General features: G+C 42.4%; 1 pseudogene; it reads left to right on the plus strand.

The window, feature by feature from the left end:
* The first annotated feature begins 402 nt into the window (after positions 1-402).
* Positions 403-6,075, plus strand: LOC148698439 (uncharacterized; annotated as a pseudogene).
* The last annotated feature ends 1,442 nt before the right edge of the window (positions 6,076-7,517 follow it).

Raw genomic sequence — 7,517 nt, forward strand, 5'->3', positions numbered from 1 at the left:
ACTCAAAGTGCTCAAAACTGCCCAGAAAGTGTTTTTAAGGCAGTTTTGAGTGTTTTGGGTGTTTTTTGAGTCTTTTAGTTTGTTTGAGTGTTTTAAATTTTAGGTTTGCATTCATTAAGTCTAGTTTAGTGTTCTAAATATTGTTTTTACGTTTTTGAGTCAATTTCACATTGATTAGCATCCCTAGTTAATCCCCGGTCTAGAACGATCCCTACTTACATACTTACTACAATTGATAAAAAGAGGGTTTAATTTGTGTGCGTATAAATCTCGCATCAAATTTTGGCGCCGTTGCCGGGGATTAGCAAAATTGCTAATCCCTTGTGTTTTTGCCGTATGTTTTAAGTGTAATTTACCTAGTTTTCTTATTTTGTTTTGTTTTCTTGGTTTAGGTACTAGTGCATGACGCGGAGTTCTCAAATTGTGCATGCACATATCTTGGACTTTAACGACGATTTTGAACGTGAATTGAGAAGAAAGAGGAGGCATCCCGAACCTAGTGAACCTAGTGAACCTAGTTCAAGTTCAGAGGCCGAATCTGAGTTTGAAAGTGTGGAAGAAGAAGTTATGGCAGCGGACAATCGGACCATTAAAGAGCTTTCGGCCTCGGGGTTGGCCAATGCCGCACCATTATGCATTCAATACCCCGCGGCTGCCCAAGGCAAGACCGATGAATTCGAGTTGAAGTCAAGCTTGTTGCACCACATTCCGAAATACCATGGGCTTTCCATGGAAGATCCCAACAAGCATCTCAAGGAGTTCGAGGTTGTTTGTTCGAGCATGACACCCATAAATGTCGATGGGAACATTCTAATGATGAAGGCTTTTACATTCTCACTTTTGGAAAAGGCGAAGGATTGGCTGTACGAGTTAGCACCCGAAACGGTTACATCTTGGGATAGTATCAAAAGAGCTTTCTTGGAGAAGTTTTTCCCAACTTCAAGAGTCATTCTTTTGAGGAAACAGATTAGTGGCATCCAACAAAGTCAAGGTGAATCGTTTCCTTCTTATTATGAACGTTTTAAATCACTTGTTGCTTCTTGTCCACAGCATCAAATGAAGGAGGAGCTGCTCATTCAATACTTCTACGAAGGACTCCTTCCCATGGAAAGCCAAATGCTTGATGCCTCGGCGGGAGGTGCGTTGGTGGATAAAACTCCGGGGGATGCAAAAGTTTTAATTGCCAACCGAGCACATAATGCACAACAAGACGAAGGTGTTGGACAAAGAGACCTCCCACGGCCACAAGTGAATGAGGTAAGTTCTATGCCCGAAATTCAATCCCAATTAGCTAACCTTACTTCTATTGTTTCTCAGTTGGCCGAGGGAATGAAGATTCATGGACCAAGTGTGTGTGGCGTGTTCTATGCAAGGACATGCCAACGATCAATGCCCTAAATTGATTGAGAATGGGGGTTGGGAATCTGCCAATGTTGTGGGTTTTGGGAACCAAAATCAACCACGCCATGATCCATACTCTAATACCTACAATCCGGGGTGGAGGGACCATCCAAATTTCAAATGGCGGGATCCTCAACAACCCCAACAACAAGGAGGATTTAGGCAGCAACCACCGGGCTTTTATACAAAGCCATTCGTCCTCAATCAAAACCAAGTGCAATCTGCCCCAACAACCTCAGGTATGTCTTTGGATAATGATCAAGTTGTTAAGTTACTTACTACTTTGACGCAGGAAGTACAAACTCAAAATAAGGATAGACAAATCCAAGACAAACGGGTGGATAATTTGGAGAAGCAAAAAGGTCAAATTGCCGAGTTTATAGGGCAAATTAGAGAACAAGGCAGATTGCCTAGTTCAACCGTTATGAACCCGAATGGAGGATTTGAAACCGCTAAGGCCATCATGTTGAGAAGTGGTAAACAGGTTGGAACGGACTCAAATACATCCAAATCAAGTCAAGATGAGGAGGACAAGTTGCTGCAAGAAGAAGCACAGGGAGCAAAGCCCACGGCCAAGGATGACCAAACCTTGCCGAATTCATTTAGTCCTCCTAAACCGTCCCAAACCACCAAGGTAAGTCCCAATTCGACTTTTTCTAGTTCTATTCCACTAAATGTGCCCTTTCCTGGCAGGTTTAGGTAATCAAAGAAGGAAGAAGCCGAGAAGGACATTCTAAAGACCTTTCGGAAAGTTCAAGTCAATATCCCACTCCTTGATGCGATTAAGCAAGTCCCGAGGTATGCTAAGTTTTTAAAAGAACTTCGTACAACAAGGAGAAGGATTTCAAACAAAGAGGTGGTTCAAGTAAGTGAAAATGTCTCTGCTGTGTTACAAAGGAAATTACCCCCTAAATGCAAAGATCCGGGTAGTTTTACAATTCCGTGCGTTATTGGTAATACTAAGTTTGAACAATGCATGTTAGACTTAGGGGCTTCGATTAATGTTATGCCATACTCTATTTATGCATCTATGAACTTAGGTGAGCTTAAAAATGATGGTGTGATAATTCAATTAGCCGATCGTTCTAATGCATATCCAAAGGGTGTTTTGGAAGATGTTTTGGTACAGGTTGGTAACTTGATTTTTCCAGCGGATTTCTACGTGCTTGACATGGAGGATTCACCCCATTCCACCCCATTGCCGATTCTATTAGGGAGGCCCTTCATGAAAACAGCCCGCACCAAGATAGATATGTTTAAAGGAACTTTAACGATGGAATTTGATGGGGAAGTCATTGATTTCAATCTTTCTGAAAGTATTAAATTTCCTAAGGATGATCATTCTTGCTTTTCTATTGATATAATTGATGATTTGGCGCAGGATTTTCTCGATTCTTTGGAGAGGGATACACTTGAAACAACAATTGCATAAGGAATTGGGCAAAAATCTGGTTTTGCCGTGCCTAGAAGTGTGGAGGAGGCCGAGATAGTGGCTGCCCTTGAGTCACTACCTCAACACCATGGTAAGCCTTCAAACCCAATTTCAATTTCAGTTTCCACTAATAAGTTGTTACCCTCAGTGATTCAGGCACCCGTACTTGAGCTTAAACCGTTGCCCGATCATTTAAAGTACGTCTTCTTGGGAGACAACGAGACATTGCCCGTTATTGTCTCCTCATCACTCACGGCCATAGAGGAGGAGAAGTTGATCCGAGTGTTGAAAGAGCACAAGACGGCCATTGGATGGACTTTGGCCGATATTAGGGGAATTAGCCCGACTACGTGCATGCATCGCATACTTCTAGAAGAGGGGGCTAAACCAACTCGAGAGGCTCAACGCCGTCTCAACCCTCCAATGATGGAAGTTGTGAAAAAAGGATATTATCAAACTTCTTGATTGTGGAGTGATTTATCCGATCTCTGATAGTTGTTGGGTGTCACCGGTGCAATGTGTTCCAAAGAAGTCCAGAGTGACAGTGGTGAAGAATGCCGAGAATGAGCTTGTGCCAACCCGTATCCAAACAGGTTGGTGAGTGTGCATTGATTATAGGAAGCTCAACGCCACCACAAGGAAGGACCACTTCCCTTTGCCGTTCATTGATCAAATGCTTGAAAGGTTAGCCGGTCATTCTTTTTATTGTTTCCTTGATGGTTATTCTGGATATAATCAGATTGTCATAGCGCCGGATGACCAAGAAAAGACAACTTTCATGTGCCCCTTTGGTACTTTTGCTTATCGTCGCATGCCTTTTGGTTTATGCAATGCTCCGGCCACGTTTCAAAGGTGTATGGTAAGTATCTTTTCAAATTTTGTGGAAAAGATTATTGAGGTATTTATGGATGATTTCAGTGTGTTTGGTGATTCATTTGATGGTTGTTTGGAAAATCTCACAATGATTTTGAAACGATGTGTAGAAACTAACCTTGTGCTTAATTGGGAAAAATGTCACTTTATGGTTAGACAAGGCATAGTTCTAGGGCATATTGTTTCAGAAAGAGGAATTGAAGTGGATAAATCGAAAATAGATCTTGTACGCTACTTACCCTCTCCTACTTCGGTTCGAGAGGTTCGTTCGTTTCTTGGTCATGCAGGATTTTATAGGCGATTTATCAAGGACTTCTCCAAGATCTCAAACCCTCTTTGCCGTCTCCTCCAGAAAGATGTGGCATTTGACTTCAACGAGGAGTGTGAGAAGGCGTTCAATCACCTCAAAGAAAAGCTAACTTCGGCACCTTTCATAGTTCCACCGGATTGGAGCCTTCCTTTTAAGCTTATGTGCGATGCTTCCGATTATGCATTAGGAGCTGTTTTGGGGCAAAGGAAGGAGAAGAGGCCGCATGTTATCTATTATGCCTCTCGGACTTTAAATGATGCACAATTGAATTATTCTACCACTGAAAAAGAACTTCTTGCTGTTGTATTTGCTTTAGATAAATTCCGTTCTTATTTGCTTGGTATTAAAGTTATTATTTATACTGACCATGCAGCATTGAAGTATTTGTTCACCAAGAAGGAGGCCAAACCACGACTCATTCGTTGGATGCTTCTTCTCCAAGTGTTCGATATCGAAATCCAGGACAAGAAGGGAAGTGAAAACGTGGTGGCTGACCACTTGAGCCGTATGGTGCATGAGGAGGATGCCGTGCCTATCATAGAGACATTCCCAGATGAGCAACTGATGTCCGTCAAGGTAAGTGAACCGTGGTATGCTGATTTGGTGAATTATTTGGTGTCTAAACATGTTCCTAGTGAATTACTTAAACACCAATGTGATAAATTGAAGAAAGAGGCACGGTTTTATGTGTGGGATGACCCGTATTTATGGAAATATTGCCCTGACCAAGTTATACGTAGGTGTGTGCACGATTCTGAGTTTAATGTTATTCTGACCTTTTGTCACACTTATGCTTATGGGGGACACTTTGGCACTTAAAGAACAGCACTTAAGGTGTTAGAATGTGGTTTCTATTGGCCTACCATCTTTAGGGATGCTAGAACATTTTGCATGTCTTGTGATAGATGCCAAAGAACGGGCAATATTGGTCCTAAACAACAAATGCCACAAACCCCCATTTTTAGTGTTGAAATCTTTGATGTTTGGGGTATTGATTTTATGGGTCCCTTTCCTTCGTCACATGGGTTTCTTTATATATTGCTTGCTGTGGACTATGTGTCGAAATGGGTGGAAGCAAAAGCCACCCGAACTAATGATTCTCGAGTGGTTGCAGATTTTGTGAAAACTAACATTTTTGCAAGGTTTGGAATGCCACGAGTGCTAATCAGTGATGGAGGTTCCCATTTTTGTAATCGAACCATTGAGGCGTTGCTCAAGAAATACAATGTCACGCATAAGGTGGCCACACCTTATCATCCTCAAACGAGCGGGCAAGCCGAGGTTTCGAATAAGGAAATCAAGCAGATTCTTGAGAAGACCGTGGGGCCTACAAGGAAGGATTGGAGTTTGCACTTAAACGATGCATTGTGGGCGTATTGCACTGCCTACAAAACCCCCATTGGGATGTCACCTTTTCGGCTCATCTATGGGAAGCCATGCCATCTTCCCGTCGAACTAGAGCATCGTGCACATTGGGCCGTCAAAACGTTCAATATGGACCTTGATGCCGCGGGTTTACATAGGAAGCTTCAATTGTGTGAGCTTGATGAAATCCGAAATGAAGCATATGAGAATGCCCGGATTTACAAGGAGAAAACGAAGGCATTCCATGACAAGATAATTCGTGCCAAGACGTTCTCTATTGGGCAGAAACTGTTGTTATTCAATTCTCGCCTTCGGTTGTTTCCGGGTAAGTTGCGTTCCAAATGGGTTGGTCCTTTTATTGTCACTAATGTTTTCCCTCATGGTGCAGTGCAAATCAAAAGTTCAAAGACGCAGCAAGAATTCAAAGTGAATGGGCATCGATTGAAGCCCTATTACGAGACGTTTGAGGAGCATGTTGTGGAGGAGGTACCCCTCCATGCCGTGGAACCTAGTCAAGCTTAAACGGAGGTACCGTCCGGCTGGAAGGCGTTAAAGCAAGCGCTTCTTGGGAGGCAACCCATGTGTTGAAACACGAGAAGAAGGAACTTTCACTCCAAACCCAGATTTGCGTCCCTAGCCTATCTCTTTATTGCTATTACTTTGCCATTTGTGTTATGTTTGCTAGTTCTATTAGTTGATTGTTTTTGTGTTAATCTAAGTTTGACACATTGAGGACAATGTTTGGTTTAAGTGTGGGGGGGTAAACAAGCTGTTTTTGCATGAAATTCGTGGGATTTTATCACCTATCACTTCACATGTTGTTTCTCACTGTTTTAAAGTGTTTTTAGTGTGTTTTGATGTGTCTTAGTGTCATATAACATAAAACCTTAGAAAAATTCGAAAAAGTTTGAAAAATACCAAAAAGAGTCGTTTTTGAGTCATTTTTGTGTTTTAGGGCACCTTCCAACACAATGATGAGGATTTGGTTTTAAATTACATGACTATTAAAGAATGTTGTAAACATGGCTGGAAGTTGATTTATGCTTTGGTTTATGCTTGGTTATGGTTATAGCTTATGAATTCACATGTAATTACAAAGAGAAAATCTGTTTTTGTAACATGCTTGAACGAAGGAACTTAAACTAAAGCTACATCCTTGTGAACTTTGCCAGCTATATTAGTTCTCACATTAACAAGCAATTCCACATTTCCTGTCATGTGGTTGCTACAACCATTGTCAATGTACCATTTTCCATTCACCTTTGGTTCAATGATTATGCTATTTGCATAAAATAGATTCTTGCCATCTCCATTTGATTAACACTATTTACCTTTTGCACTGATTTACCTGCAGTGCATTCTCTAGCCCAATGCCCAAACTTATCACAATTGAAGCATTTTGGTTTCCCCTTGTATCTGCACTCACCAAAATGGTACTTAGAACATACCTTGTGTCATGTCCCGGGACGGGCCCCCACCGCATCCCGAGCTTGACTCTACCGTAACATGATATTGTCCGCTATGAGCCACAACCACGCCCTCACGACTTTGTTTCTGGGAACTCACATAAGAACTTCCTAGAGGGTCACACATCCTAGGATTGCTCTCGCCCGAACTCACTTAACTTCGGAGTTCCGATGGAACCCGAAGCCAGTGAGCTCCTAAAAAGCCTCGTGCTATATGAAGGTGGGCATGTACATATAAAACACATCACCCTTTCTCCGTTGGTTGATGTGGGATGTTACAATCTAACCCTTTAGGGGCCTGACGTCCTCATCGGCACACTCACACCACATGGCAGAATGGCTCTAATACCATTCTGTCACATCCCAATCTCGACTCTACCGTATCACGATATTGTCCACTTTGGGCCCCGACCACACCCCCATGGTTTTGTTTTTGAGAACTCACACGAGAACTTCCCAGAAGGTCACCCATCCTAGGATTGCTCTCATGCGAACTTGCTTAACTTCGGAATTCCTACGAAATCTGAAGGCAGTGAGCTCCCAAAAGGCCTCATGTTAAGTAAAGATGAGAATATACATATAAGGCTTACATGATCCACTCTCCTGGGCGATGTGGGATCTAATAATCCACCTCTTTAGGGGCCTGACGTCCTCGTCGACACACTTCTGG

The sequence above is a fragment of the Pyrus communis genome, chromosome 2 (genome assembly GCF_041283825.1).
Source record: "Pyrus communis isolate YQ-2024b chromosome 2, ASM4128382v1, whole genome shotgun sequence".
Taxonomy (NCBI): domain Eukaryota; kingdom Viridiplantae; phylum Streptophyta; class Magnoliopsida; order Rosales; family Rosaceae; genus Pyrus; species Pyrus communis.